This window comes from Schistocerca americana, unplaced genomic scaffold (genome assembly GCF_021461395.2).
Source record: "Schistocerca americana isolate TAMUIC-IGC-003095 unplaced genomic scaffold, iqSchAmer2.1 HiC_scaffold_415, whole genome shotgun sequence".
NCBI classification, from domain to species: Eukaryota; Metazoa; Arthropoda; class Insecta; order Orthoptera; family Acrididae; genus Schistocerca; species Schistocerca americana.
The window spans coordinates 1-13,127 of NW_025726143.1; the positions used below are offsets into that span (position 1 = coordinate 1).

Consider the following 13,127-nt stretch of genomic DNA (forward strand, 5'->3'; position numbering starts at 1 on the left):
CGCTAACGCTAGTGACAGCCTTATTTAGAGCTTGACGTCGCACACAAGCGAATGAGCACATTTCGCCTACGACTTAGGCCGCCCTCCTAGTGTGGCTGTTCGGTGTCTGCAGGCAGCGAGGGGCTGCAAGCTTCCTGTGTTCGCGCCTATGTCACCTCTGCTTGCTTGTCAGAGACAGAGTATCGCAAAACATACAACTCACTCCATGAATTGATTGCGTACGGCATCTGTCATCAGCAGTCACAACTAGCAACACCAGTAGCAGCCGACTGCACGTCAAGAATTGGAATGTGCAGTGGGATTTTTTGTGAATTCGGCGCAAGGCTGATCTTTGCGACATAGGTTTGAGAATCTTATGGGAACACTTGTACTGTTTCTAAATTAAGTGTAGTGGTGGGAGGAGGGTTCTTCGTGCGCATTACAGCACGCTTGCCATTGTGGCTGCTAATCGTTTGGCTCGTATCTGCCTTGACACATTTTCTGGCTGTGAATTATTCCACTTGCATGGCAGTGTGCGCCATGTTGGTGTGTTAAAAATTCTGGAGGCGCTGGGTATCGATCCCAGTACCTCTCGCATGCTAAGCGAGCGCTCTACCATCTGAGCTACGCCCCCTGCTGACGAACTGCGCTACATACAGCCATATCAATGGCACAGACCCTTGCACTCCCATTATTCCGCTGACAAACACTACTCCTCAATGTGCCCGTGAGGGTGTCTTTCAGGTTTCCGGCATTCTGTATCGAATCGTAGTTGGCCCAAAATCAAAGTGGCACGCACGACGTCGAAAATAGCGTTCGGCCAACGCTCTGAGGTAGACGAACGTGTTGTCCACTCTCTAGACTTCATTGAGGTTAGGCCGGGTTATACCTAAGGCAGATTTGCACTCGATGACACCTCGACAACAGCCGGTCCTCACATTTACGTCTTGCTCTCCTTACGTCAGTATACGAGTCTGTGACGCTGGCTTTGCAACATCTTGCGTGCCTTTAGGCTCGCCGCGGGACCAACACTTACACGCACTGACCACAAAACATGGAGGCGCCGGGGTTTGAACCCGGGACCTTTCACATGCAAAGCGAACGCTCTACCAACTGAGCTACGCCCCCAAGCACAACCAAGCTGCGCTGTTCTCCGTTCTTTGCTACTCTTATGTGCACGGACACGATGGTTGGTTGGTTTGCAGGGGTGAAGGGACCAGAGTACAAAGGCGCGGACACGTTCACATACGCAAGAGTTCCAAGTAGTTTCGATGTCTCTGGTATTACGACTGCAAATTCCTGTCCGTTTTTAACGTCTTAAATTGAAGGGACAGTCACAAGTTGCTCCGTTTTCACTCCATGTCGACAATCACACAGCACCTGAGGTAACAAGCACATCTGAAGGACCCATTGTGCACTCGACTGTTCATGCCAACTCACTGCCTCGCACTTTACTACTGTGTACCACTCTTGTCGTCCAACTGCAAAAGACTGGGCCACAACAACTTTCCGCGTCTCCATTGCACTGCGCAAAACTACGAAAACGCTCCCCAAACATGCCCACTCACCCACGCAGACGACTTTTCCGACTTTACACGACGCTCACGCAACGCTCACGCTAGTGACAGCCTTATTTAGAGCTTGACGTCGCACACAAGCGAATGAGCACATTTCGCCTACGACTTAGGCCGCCCTCCTAGTGTGGCTGTTCGTGTCTGCAGGCAGCGAGGGGCTGCAAGCTTCCTGTGTTCGCGCCTATGTCACCTCCTGCTTGCTTGTCAGAGACAGAGTATCGCAAAACATACAACTCACTCCATGAATTGATTGCTAACGGCATCTGTCATCAGCAGTCACAACTAGCAACACCAGTAGCAGCCGACTGCACGTCAAGAATTGGAATGTGCAGTGGGATTTTTGTGAATTCGGCGCAAGGCTGATCTTTGCGACATAGGTTTGAGAATCTTATGGGAACACTTGTACTGTTTCTAAATTAAGTGTAGTGGTGGGAGGAGGGTGCTTCGTGCGCATTACAGCACGCTTGCCAATTGTGGCTGCTAATCGTTGGCTCGTATCTGCCTTGACACATTTTCTGGCTGTGAATTATTCCACTTGCATGGCAGTGTGCGCATGTTGGTGTGTTAAAAATTCTGGGAGGCGCTGGGTATCGATCCCAGTACCTCTCGCATCGCTAAGCGAGCGCTCTACCATCTGAGCTACGCCCCCTGCTGACGAACTGCGCTACATACAGCCATATCAATGGCACAGACCCTTGCACTCCCATTATTCCGCTGACAAACACTACTCTCAATGTGCCCGTGAGGGTTGTCTTTCAGGTTTCCTGCATTCTGTATCGAATCGTAGTTGGCCAAATCAAAGTGGCACGCACGACGTCGAAAATAGCGTTCGGCCAACGCTCTGAGGTAGACGAACGTGTTGTCCACTCTCTAGACTTCATTGAGGTTAGGCCGTTATACCTAAGGCAGATTTGCACTCGATGACACCTCGACAACAGCCGGTCCTCACATTTACGTCTTGCTCTCCTTACGTCAGTATACGAGTCTGTGACGCTGGCTTTGCAACATCTTGCGTGCCTTTAGGCTCGCCGCGACCAACACTTACCACGCACTGACCACAAAACATGGAGGCGCCGGGGTTTGAACCCGGGACCTTTCACATGCAAAGCGAACGCTCTACCAACTGAGCTACGCCCCCAAGCACAACCAAGCTGCGCTGTTCTCCGTTCTTTGCTACTCTTATGTGCGACGGACACGATGGTTGGTTGGTTTGCAGGGGGGTGAAGGGACCAGAGTACAAAGCGCGGGACACGTTCACATACGCAAGAGTTCCAAGTAGTTTCGATGCTCTGGTATTACGACTGCAAATTCCGTCCGTTTTTAACGTCTTAAATTGAAGGGACAGTCACAAGTTGCTCCGTTTTCACTCCATGTCGACAATCACACAGCACCTGAGGTAACAAGCACATCTGAAGACCCATTGTGCACTCGACTGTTCATGCCAACTCACTGCCTCGCACTTTACTACTGTGTACCACTCTTGTCGTCCAACTGCAAAAGACTGGGCCAACAACAACTTTCCGCGTCTCCATTGCACTGCGCAACTACGAAACGCTCCCCAAACATGCCACTCACCCACGGCAGACGACTTTCCGACTTTACACGACGCTCACGCAACGCTCACGCTAGGGACAGCCTTATTTAGAGCTTGACGTCGCACACAATCGAATGAGCACATTTCGCCTACGACTTAGGCCGCCCTCCTAGTGGTGGCTGTTCGGTGTCTGCAGGCAGCGAGGGGCTGCAAGCTTCCTGTGTTCGCGCCTATGTCACCTCTGCTTGCTTGTCAGAGACAGGAGTATCGCAAAACATACAACTCACTCCATGAATTGATTGCTACGGCATCTGTCATCAGCAGTCACAACTAGCAACACCAGTAGCAGCCGACTGCACGTCAAGAATTGGAATGTGCAGTGGGATTTTTGTGAATTCGGCGCAAGGCTGATCTTTGCGACATAGGTTTGAGAATCTTATGGGAACACTTGTTACTGTTTCTAAATTAAGTGTAGTGGTGGGAGGAGGGTGCTTCGTGGCGCATTACAGCACGCTTGCCAATTGTGGCTGCTAATCGTTGGCTCGTATCTGCCTTGACACATTTTCTGGCTGTGAATTATTCCACTTGCATGGCAGTGTGCGCATGTTGGTGTGTTAAAAATTCTGGAGGCGCTGGTATCGATCCCAGTACCTCTCGCATGCTAAGCGAGCGCTCTACCATCTGAGCTACGCCCCCTGCTGACGAACTGCGCTACATACAGCCATATCAATGGCACAGACCCTTGCACTCCCATTATTCCGCTGACAAACACTACTCTCAATGTGCCCGTGAGGTGTCTTTCAGGTTTCCTGCATTCTGTATCGAATCGTAGTTGCCAAAATCAAAGTGGCACGCACGACGTCGAAAATAGCGTTCGGCCAACGCTCTGAGGTAGGACGAACGTGTTGTCCACTCTCTAGACTTCATTGAGGTTAGGCCGTTATACCTAAGGCAGATTTGCACTCGATGACACCTCGACAACAGCCGGTCCTCACATTTACGTCTTGCTCTCCTTACGTCAGTATACGAGTCTGTGACGCTGGCTTTGCAACATCTTGCGTGCCTTTAGGCTCGCCGCGACCAACACTTACCACGCACTGACCACAAAACATGGAGGCGCCGGGGTTTGAACCCGGGACCTTTCACATGCAAAGCGAACGCTCTACCAACTGAGCTACGCCCCCAAGCACAACCAAGCTGCGCTGTTCTCCGTTCTTTGCTACTCTATGTGCCCCGGACACGATGGTTGGTTGGTTTGCAGGGGTGAAGGGACAGAGTACAAAGGCGCGGACACGTTCACATACGCAAGAGTTCCAAGTAGTTTCGCTGCTCTGGTATTACGACTGCAAATTCCGTCCGTTTTTAACGTCTTAAATTGAAGGGACAGTCACAAGTTGCTCCGTTTTCACTCCATGTCGACAATCACACAGCACCTGAGGTAACAAGCACATCTGAAGACCCATTGTGCACTCGACTGTTCATGCCAACTCACTGCCTCGCACTTTACTACTGTGTACCACTCTTGTCGTCCAACTGCAAAAGACTGGGCCACAACAACTTTCCGCGTCTCCATTGCACTGCGCAAACTACGAAACGCTCCCCAAACATGCCACTCACCCACGCAGACGACTTTTCCGACTTTACACGACGCTCACGCAACGCTCACGCTAGTGACAGCCTTATTTAGAGCTTGACGTCGCACACAAGCCGAATGAGCACATTTCGCCTACGACTTAGGCGCCCTCCTAGTGTGGCTGTTCGGTGTCTGCAGGCAGCGAGGGGCTGCAAGCTTCCTGTGTTCGCGCCTATGTCACCTCTGCTTGCTTGTCAGAGACAGAGTATCGGCAAAACATACAACTCACTCCATGAATTGATTGCTACGGCATCTGTCATCAGCAGTCACAACTAGCAACACAGTAGCAGCCGACTGCACGTCAAGAATTGGAATGTGCAGTGGGATTTTTGTGAATGCGGCGCAAGGCTGATCTTTGCGACATAGGTTTGAGAATCTTATGGGAACACTTGTACTGTTTCTAAATTAAGTGTAGTGGTGGGAGGAGGGGCTTCGTGCGCATTACAGCACGCTTGCCAATTGTGGCTGCTAATCGTTGGCTCGTATCTGCCTTGACACATTTTCTGGCTGTGAATTATTCCACTTGCATGGCAGTGTGCGCCATGTTGGTGTTGTTAAAAATTCTGGAGGCGCTGGGTATCGATCCCAGTACCTCTCGCATGCTAAGCGAGCGCTCTACCATCTGAGCTACGCCCCCTGCTGACGAACTGCGCTACATACAGCCATATCAATGGCACAGACCCTTGCACTCCCATTATTCCGCTGACAAACACTACTCTCAATGTGCCCGTGAGGGTGTCTTTCAGGTTTCCTAGCATTCTGTATCGAATCGTAGTTGGCCAAAATCAAAGTGGCACGCACGACGTCGAAAATAGCGTTCGGCCAACGCTCTGAGGTAGACGAACGTGTTGTCCACTCTCTAGACTTCATTGAGGTTAGGCCCGTTATACCTAAGGCAGATTTTGCACTCGATGACACCTCGACAACAGCCGGTCCTCACATTTACGTCTTGCTCTCCTTACGTCAGTATACGAGTCTGTGACGCTGGCTTTGCAACATCTTGCGTGCCTTTAGGCTCGCCGCGACCAACACTTACCACGCACTGACCACAAAACATGGAGGCGCCGGGGTTTGAACCCGGGACCTTTCACATGCAAAGCGAACGCTCTACCAACTGAGCTACGCCCCCCAAGCACAACCAAGCTGCGCTGTTCTCCGTTCTTTGCTACTCTTATGTGCACGGACACGATGGTTGGTTGGTTTGCAGGGTGAAGGGACCAGAGTACAAAGGCGCGGACACGTTCACATACGCAAGAGTTTCCAAGTAGTTTCGATGCTCTGGTATTACGACTGCAAATTCCGTCCGTTTTTAACGTCTTAAATGAAGGGACAGTCACAAGTTGCTCCGTTTTCACTCCATGTCGACAATCACACAGCACCTGAGGTAACAAGCACATCTGAAGACCCATTGTGCACTCGACTGTTCAATGCCAACTCACTGCCTCGCACTTTACTACTGTGTACCACTCTTGTCGTCCAACTGCAAAAGACTGGGCCACAACAACTTTCCGCGTCTCCATTGCACTGCGCAAACTACGAAACGCTCCCCAAACATGCCACTCACCCACGCAGACGACTTTTCCGACTTTACACGACGCTCACGCAACGCTCACGCTAGTGACAGCCTTATTTAGAGCTTGACGTCGCACACAATCGAATGAGCACATTTCGCCTACGACTTAGGCCGCCCTCCTAGTGTGGCTGTTCGGTGTCTGCAGGCAGCGAGGGGCTGCAAGCTTCCTGTGTTCGCGCCTATGTCACCTCTGCTTGCTTGTCAGAGACAGAGTATCGCAAAACATACAACTCACTCCATGAATTGATTGCTACGGCATCTGTCATCAGCAGTCACAACTAGCAACACCAGTAGCAGCCGACTGCACGTCAAGAATTGGAATGTGCAGTGGGATTTTTGTGAATTCGGCGCAAGGCTGATCTTTGCGACATAGGGTTTGAGAATCTTATGGGAACACTTGTACTGTTTCTAAATTAAGTGTAGTGGTGGGAGGAGGGTGCTTCGTGCGCATTACAGCACGCTTGCCAATTGTGGCTGCTAATCGTTGGCTCGTATCTGCCTTGACACATTTTCTGGCTGTGAATTATTCCACTTGCATGGCAGTGTGCGCCATGTTGGTGTGTTAAAAATTCTGGAGGCGCTGGGTATCGATCCCAGTACCTCTCGCATGCTAAGCGAGCGCTCTACCATCTGAGCTACGCCCCCTGCTGACGAACTGCGCTACATACAGCCATATCAATGGCACAGGACCCTTGCACTCCCATTATTCCGCTGACAAACACTACTCTCAATGTGCCCGTGAGGGTGTCTTTCAGGTTTCCTGCATTCTGTATCGAATCGTAGTTGGCCAAAATCAAAGTGGCACGCAACGACGTCGAAAATAGCGTTCGGCCAACGCTCTGAGGTAGACGAACGTGTTGTCCACTCTCTAGACTTCATGAGGTTAGGCCGTTATACCTAAGGCAGATTTGCACTCGATGACACCTCGACAACAGCCGGTCCTCACATTTACGTCTTGCTCTCCTTACCGTCAGTATACGAGTCTGTGACGCTGGCTTTGCAACATCTTGCGTGCCTTTAGGCTCGCCGCGACCAACACTTACCACGCACTGACCACAAACATGGAGGCGCCGGGGTTTGAACCCGGGACCTTTCACATGCAAAGCGAACGCTCTACCCAACTGAGCTACGCCCCCAAGCACAACCAAGCTGCGCTGTTCTCCGTTCTTTGCTACTCTTATGTGCACGGACACGATGGTTGGTTGGTTTGCAGGGGTGAAGGGACCAGAGTACAAAGGCGCGGACACGTTCACATACGCAAGAGTTCCAAGTAGTTTCGATGCTCTGTATTACGACTGCAAATTCCGTCCGTTTTTAACGTCTTAAATTGAAGGGACAGTCACAAGTTGCTCCGTTTTCACTCCATGTCGACAATCACACAGCACCTGAGGTAACAAGCACATCTGAAGACCCATTGTGCACTCGACTGTTCATGCAACTCACTGCCTCGCACTTTACTACTGTGTACCACTCTTGTCGTCCAACTGCAAAAGACTGGGCCACAACAACTTTCCGCGTCTCCATTGCACTGCGCAAACTACGAAACGCTCCCCAAACATGCCACTCACCCACGCAGACGACTTTTCCGACTTTACACGACGCTCACGCAACGCTCACGCTAGTGACAGCCATTATTTAGAGCTTGACGTCGCACACAATCGAAATGAGCACATTTCGCCTACGACTTAGGCCGCCCTCCTAGTGTGGCTGTTCGGTGTCTGCAGGCAGCGAGGGGCTGCAAGCTTCCTGTGTTCGCGCCTATGTCACCTCTGCTTGCTTGTCAGAGACAGAGTATCGCAAAACATACAACTCACTCCATGAATTGATTGCTACGGCATCTGTCATCAGCAGTCACAACTAGCAACACCAGTAGCAGCCGACTGCACGTCAAGAATTGGAATGTGCAGTGGGATTTTTGTGAATTCGGCGCAAGGCTGATCTTTGCGACATAGGTTTGAGAATCTTATGGGAACACTTGTACTGTTTCTAAATTAAGTGTAGTGGTGGGAGGAGGGTGCTTCGTGCGCATTACAGCACGCTTGCCAATTGTGGCTGCTAATCGTTGGCTCGTATCTGCCTTGACACATTTTCTGGCTGTGAATTATTCCACTTGCATGGCAGTGTGCGCATGTTGGTGTGTTAAAAATTCTGGAGGCGCTGGGTATCGATCCCAGTACCTCTCGCATGCTAAGCGAGCGCTCTACCATCTGAGCTACGCCCCCCTGCTGACGAACTGCGCTACATACAGCCATATCAATGGCACAGACCCTTGCACTCCCATTATTCCGCTGACAAACACTACTCTCAATGTGCCCGTGAGGGTGTCTTTCAGGTTTCCTGCATTCTGTATCGAATCGTAGTTGGCCAAAATCAAAGTGGCACGCACGACGTCGAAAATAGCGTTCGGCCAACGCTCTGAGGTAGACGAACGTGTTGTCCACTCTCTAGACTTCATTGAGGTTAGGCCGTTAACCTAAGGCAGATTTGCACTCGATGACACCTCGACAACAGCCGGTCCTCACATTTACGTCTTGCTCTCCCTTACGTCAGTATACGAGTCTGTGACGCTGGCTTTGCAACTCTTGCGTGCCTTTAGGCTCGCCGCGACCAACACTTACCACGCACTGACCACAAAACATGGAGGCGCCGGGGTTTGAACCCGGGACCTTTCACATGCAAAGCGAACGCTCTACCAACTGAGCTACGCCCCCAAGCACAACCAAGCTGCGCTGTTCTCCGTTCTTTGCTACTCTTATGTGCACGGACACGATGGTTGGTTGGTTTGCAGGGGTGAAGGGACCAGAGTACAAAGGCGCGGACACGTTCACATACGCAAGAGTTCCAAGTAGTTTCGATGCTCTGGTATTACGACTGCAAATTCCGTCCGTTTTTAACGTCTTAAATTGAAGGGACAGTCACAAGTTGCTCCGTTTTCACTCCATGTCGACAATCACACAGCACCTGAGGTAACAAGCACATCTGAAGACCCATTGTGCACTCGACTGTTCATGCCCAACTCACTGCCTCGCACTTTACTACTGTGTACCACTCTTGTCGTCCAACTGCAAAAGACTGGGCCACAACAACTTTCCGCGTCTCCATTGCACTGCGCAAACTACGAAACGCTCCCCAAACATGCCACTCACCCACGCAGACGACTTTTCCGACTTTACACGACGCTCACGCAACGCTCACGCTAGTGACAGCCTTATTTAGAGCTTGACGTCGCACACAAGCGAATGAGCACATTTCGCCTACGACTTAGGCCGCCCTCCTAGTGTGGCTGTTCGGTGTCTGCAGGCAGCGAGGGGCCTGCAAGCTTCCTGTGTTCGCGCCTATGTCACCTCTGCTTGCTTGTCAGAGACAGAGTATCGCAAAACATACAACTCACTCCATGAATTGATTGCTACGGCATCTGTCATCAGCAGTCACAACTAGCAACACCAGTAGCAGCCGACCTGCACGTCAAGAATTGGAATGTGCAGTGGGATTTTTGTGAATTCGGCGCAAGGCTGATCTTTGCGACATAGGTTTGAGAATCTTATGGGAACACTTGTACTGTTTCTAAATTAAGTGTAGTGGTGGGAGGAGGGTGCTTCGTGCGCATTACAGCACGCTTGCCAATTGTGGCTGCTAATCGTTGGCTCGTATCTGCCTTGACACATTTTCTGGCTGTGAATTATTCCACTTGCATGGCAGTGTGCGCATGTTGGTGTGTTAAAAATTCTGGAGGCGCTGGGTATCGATCCCAGTACCTCTCGCATGCTAAGCGAGCGCTCTACCATGTTTGTGTGTTAAAAATTCTGGGAGGCGCTGGGTATCGATCCCAGTACCTCTCGCATGCTAAGCGAGCGCTCTACCATCTGAGCTACGCCCCCTGCTGACGAACTGCGCTACATACAGCCATATCAATGACACAGACCCTTGCACTCCCATTATTCCGCTGACAAACACTACTCTCAATGTGTCCGTGAGGGTGTCTTTCAGGTTTCCTGCATTCTGTATCGAATCGTAGTTGGCCAAAATCAAAGTGGCACGCACGACGTCGAAAATAGCGTTCGGCCAACGCTCTGAGGTAGACGAACGTGTTGTCCACTCTCTAGACTTCATTGAGGTTAGGGCCGTTATACCTAAGGCAGATTTGCACTCGATGACACCTCGACAACAGCCGGTCCTCACATTTACGTCTTGCTCTCCTTACGTCAGTATACGAGTCTGTGACGCTGGCTTTGCAACATCTTGCGTGCCTTTAGGCTCGCCGCGACCAACACTTACCACGCACTGACCACAAAACGTGGAGGCGCCGGGGCTTGAACCCGGGACCTTTCACATGCAAAGCGAACGCTCTACCAACTGAGCTACGCCCCCAAGCACAACCAAGCTGCGCTGTTCTCCGTTCTTTGCTACTCTTATGTGCACGGACGCGATGGTTGGTTGGTTTGCAGGGGTGAAGGGACCAGAGTACAAAGGCGCGGACACGTTCACATACGCAAGAGTTCCAAGTAGTTTCCGATGCTCTGGTATTACGACTGCAAATTCCGTCCGTTTTTAACGTCTTAATTGAAGGGACAGTCACAAGTTGCTCCGTTTTCACTCCATGTCGACAATCACACAGCACCTGAGGTAACAAGCACATCTGAAGACCCATTGTGCACTCGACTGTTCATGCCAACTCACTGCCTCGCACTTTACTACTGTGTACCACTCTTGTCGTCCAACTGCAAAAGACTGGGCCACAACAACTTTCCGCGTCTCCATTGCACTGCGCAAACTACGAAACGCTCCCCAAACATGGCACTCACCCACGCAGACGACTTTTCCGACTTTACACGACGCTCACGCTAGTGACAGCCTTATTTAGAGCTTGACGTCGCACACAAGCGAATGAGCACATTTCGCCGACGACTTAGGCCGCCCTCCTAGTGTGGCTGTTCGGTGTCTGCAGGCAGCGAGGGGCTGCAAGCTTCCTGTGTTCGCGCCTATGTCACCTCTGCTTGCTTGTCAGAGACAGAGTATCGCAAAACATACAACTCACTCCATGAATTGATTGCTACGGCATCTGTCATCAGCAGTCACAACTAGCAACACCAGTAGCAGCCGACTGCACGTCAAGAATTGGAATGTGCAGTGGGATTTTTGTGAATTCGGCGCAAGGCTGATCTTTGCGACATAGGTTTGAGAATCTTATGGGAACACTTGTACTGTTTCTAAATTAAGTGTAGTGGTGGGAGGAGGGTGCTTCGTGCGCATTACAGCACGCTTGCCAATTGTGGCTGCTAATCGTTGGCTCGTATCTGCCTTGACACATTTTCTGGCTGTGATATATTCCACTTGCATGGCAGTGTGCGCATGTTGGTGTGTTAAAAATTCTGGAGGCGCTGGGTATCGATCCCAGTACCTCTCGCATGCTAAGCGAGCGCTCTACCATCTGAGCTACGCCCCCTGCTGACGAACTGCGCTACATACAGCCATATCAATGACACAGACCCTTGCACTCCCATTATTCCGCTGACAAACACTACTCTCAATGTGTCCGTGAGGGTGTCTTTCAGGTTTCCTGCATTCTGTATCGAATCGTAGTTGGCCAAAATCAAAGTGGCACGCACGACGTCGAAAATAGCGTTCGGCCAACGCTCTGAGGTAGACGAACGTGTTGTCCACTCTCTAGACTTCATTGAGGTTAGGCCGTTATACCTAAGGCAGATTTGCACTCGATGACACCTCGACAACAGCCGGTCCTCACATTTACGTCTTGCTCTCCTTACGTCAGTATACGAGTCTGTGACGCTGGCTTTGCAACATCTTGCGTGCCTTTAGGCTCGCCGCGACCAACACTTACCACGCACTGACCACAAAACGTGGAGGCGCCGGGGCTTGAACCCGGGACCTTTCACATGCAAAGCGAACGCTCTACCAACTGAGCTACGCCCCCAAGCACAACCAAGCTGCGCTGTTCTCCGTTCTTTGCTACTCTTATGTGCACGGACGCGATGGTTGGTTGGTTTGCAGGGGTGAAGGGACCAGAGTACAAAGGCGCGGACACGTTCACATACGCAAGAGTTCCAAGTAGTTTCGATGCTCTGGTATTACGACTGCAAATTCCGTCCGTTTTTAACGTCTTAAATTGAAGGGACAGTCACAAGTTGCTCCGTTTTCACTCCATGTCGACAATCACACAGCACCTGAGGTAACAAGCACATCTGAAGACCCATTGTGCACTCGACTGTTCATGCCAACTCACTGCCTCGCACTTTACTACTGTGTACCACTCTTGTCGTCCAACTGCAAAAGACTGGGCCACAACAACTTTCCGCGTCTCCATTGCACTGCGCAAACTACGAAACGCTCCCCAAACATGCCACTCACCCACGCAGACGACTTTTCCGACTTTACACGACGCTCACGCAACGCTCACGCTAGTGACAGCCTTATTTAGAGCTTGACGTCGCACACAAGCGAATGAGCACATTTCGCCGACGACTTAGGCCGCCCTCCTAGTGTGGCTGTTCGGTGTCTGCAGGCAGCGAGGGGCTGCAAGCTTCCTGTGTTCGCGCCTATGTCACCTCTGCTTGCTTGTCAGAGACAGAGTATCGCAAAACATACAACTCACTCCATGAATTGATTGCTACGGCATCTGTCATCAGCAGTCACAACTAGCAACACCAGTAGCAGCCGACTGCACGTCAAGAATTGGAATGTGCAGTGGGATTTTTGTGAATTCGGCGCAAGGCTGATCTTTGCGACATAGGTTTGAGAATCTTATGGGAACACTTGTACTGTTTCTAAATTAAGTGTAGTGGTGGGAGGAGGGTGCTTCGTGCGCATTACAGCACG

General features: G+C 51.1%; 14 non-coding genes across 14 annotated transcripts; all 14 read right to left on the minus strand.

Annotated features, from left to right (window-relative positions):
- Positions 1 to 540: 540 nt before the first annotated feature.
- On the minus strand, positions 541 to 613 carry Trnaa-agc. Its single transcript has one exon. It is a non-coding gene; the product is annotated as a tRNA-Ala (tRNA).
- A 421-nt stretch (positions 614 to 1,034) lies between these two features.
- Trnaa-ugc lies at positions 1,035 to 1,107 on the minus strand. Its single transcript has one exon. It is a non-coding gene; the product is annotated as a tRNA-Ala (tRNA).
- Positions 1,108 to 2,618: 1,511 nt separating this feature from the next.
- Positions 2,619 to 2,691, minus strand: Trnaa-ugc. The gene has a single exon. It is a non-coding gene; the product is annotated as a tRNA-Ala (tRNA).
- Positions 2,692 to 4,198: 1,507 nt separating this feature from the next.
- Trnaa-ugc lies at positions 4,199 to 4,271 on the minus strand. Its single transcript has one exon. It is a non-coding gene; the product is annotated as a tRNA-Ala (tRNA).
- Positions 4,272 to 5,284: 1,013 nt separating this feature from the next.
- On the minus strand, positions 5,285 to 5,357 carry Trnaa-agc. The gene has a single exon. It is a non-coding gene; the product is annotated as a tRNA-Ala (tRNA).
- Positions 5,358 to 5,776: 419 nt separating this feature from the next.
- Trnaa-ugc lies at positions 5,777 to 5,849 on the minus strand. Its single transcript has one exon. It is a non-coding gene; the product is annotated as a tRNA-Ala (tRNA).
- Positions 5,850 to 6,865: 1,016 nt separating this feature from the next.
- On the minus strand, positions 6,866 to 6,938 carry Trnaa-agc. Its single transcript has one exon. It is a non-coding gene; the product is annotated as a tRNA-Ala (tRNA).
- A 417-nt stretch (positions 6,939 to 7,355) lies between these two features.
- Trnaa-ugc lies at positions 7,356 to 7,429 on the minus strand. Its single transcript has one exon. It is a non-coding gene; the product is annotated as a tRNA-Ala (tRNA).
- A 1,013-nt stretch (positions 7,430 to 8,442) lies between these two features.
- Positions 8,443 to 8,515, minus strand: Trnaa-agc. Its single transcript has one exon. It is a non-coding gene; the product is annotated as a tRNA-Ala (tRNA).
- A 416-nt stretch (positions 8,516 to 8,931) lies between these two features.
- Trnaa-ugc lies at positions 8,932 to 9,004 on the minus strand. The gene has a single exon. It is a non-coding gene; the product is annotated as a tRNA-Ala (tRNA).
- A 1,094-nt stretch (positions 9,005 to 10,098) lies between these two features.
- On the minus strand, positions 10,099 to 10,171 carry Trnaa-agc. The gene has a single exon. It is a non-coding gene; the product is annotated as a tRNA-Ala (tRNA).
- A 417-nt stretch (positions 10,172 to 10,588) lies between these two features.
- On the minus strand, positions 10,589 to 10,661 carry Trnaa-ugc. The gene has a single exon. It is a non-coding gene; the product is annotated as a tRNA-Ala (tRNA).
- A 1,002-nt stretch (positions 10,662 to 11,663) lies between these two features.
- On the minus strand, positions 11,664 to 11,736 carry Trnaa-agc. The gene has a single exon. It is a non-coding gene; the product is annotated as a tRNA-Ala (tRNA).
- Positions 11,737 to 12,152: 416 nt separating this feature from the next.
- Trnaa-ugc lies at positions 12,153 to 12,225 on the minus strand. Its single transcript has one exon. It is a non-coding gene; the product is annotated as a tRNA-Ala (tRNA).
- Positions 12,226 to 13,127: the final 902 nt, after the last annotated feature.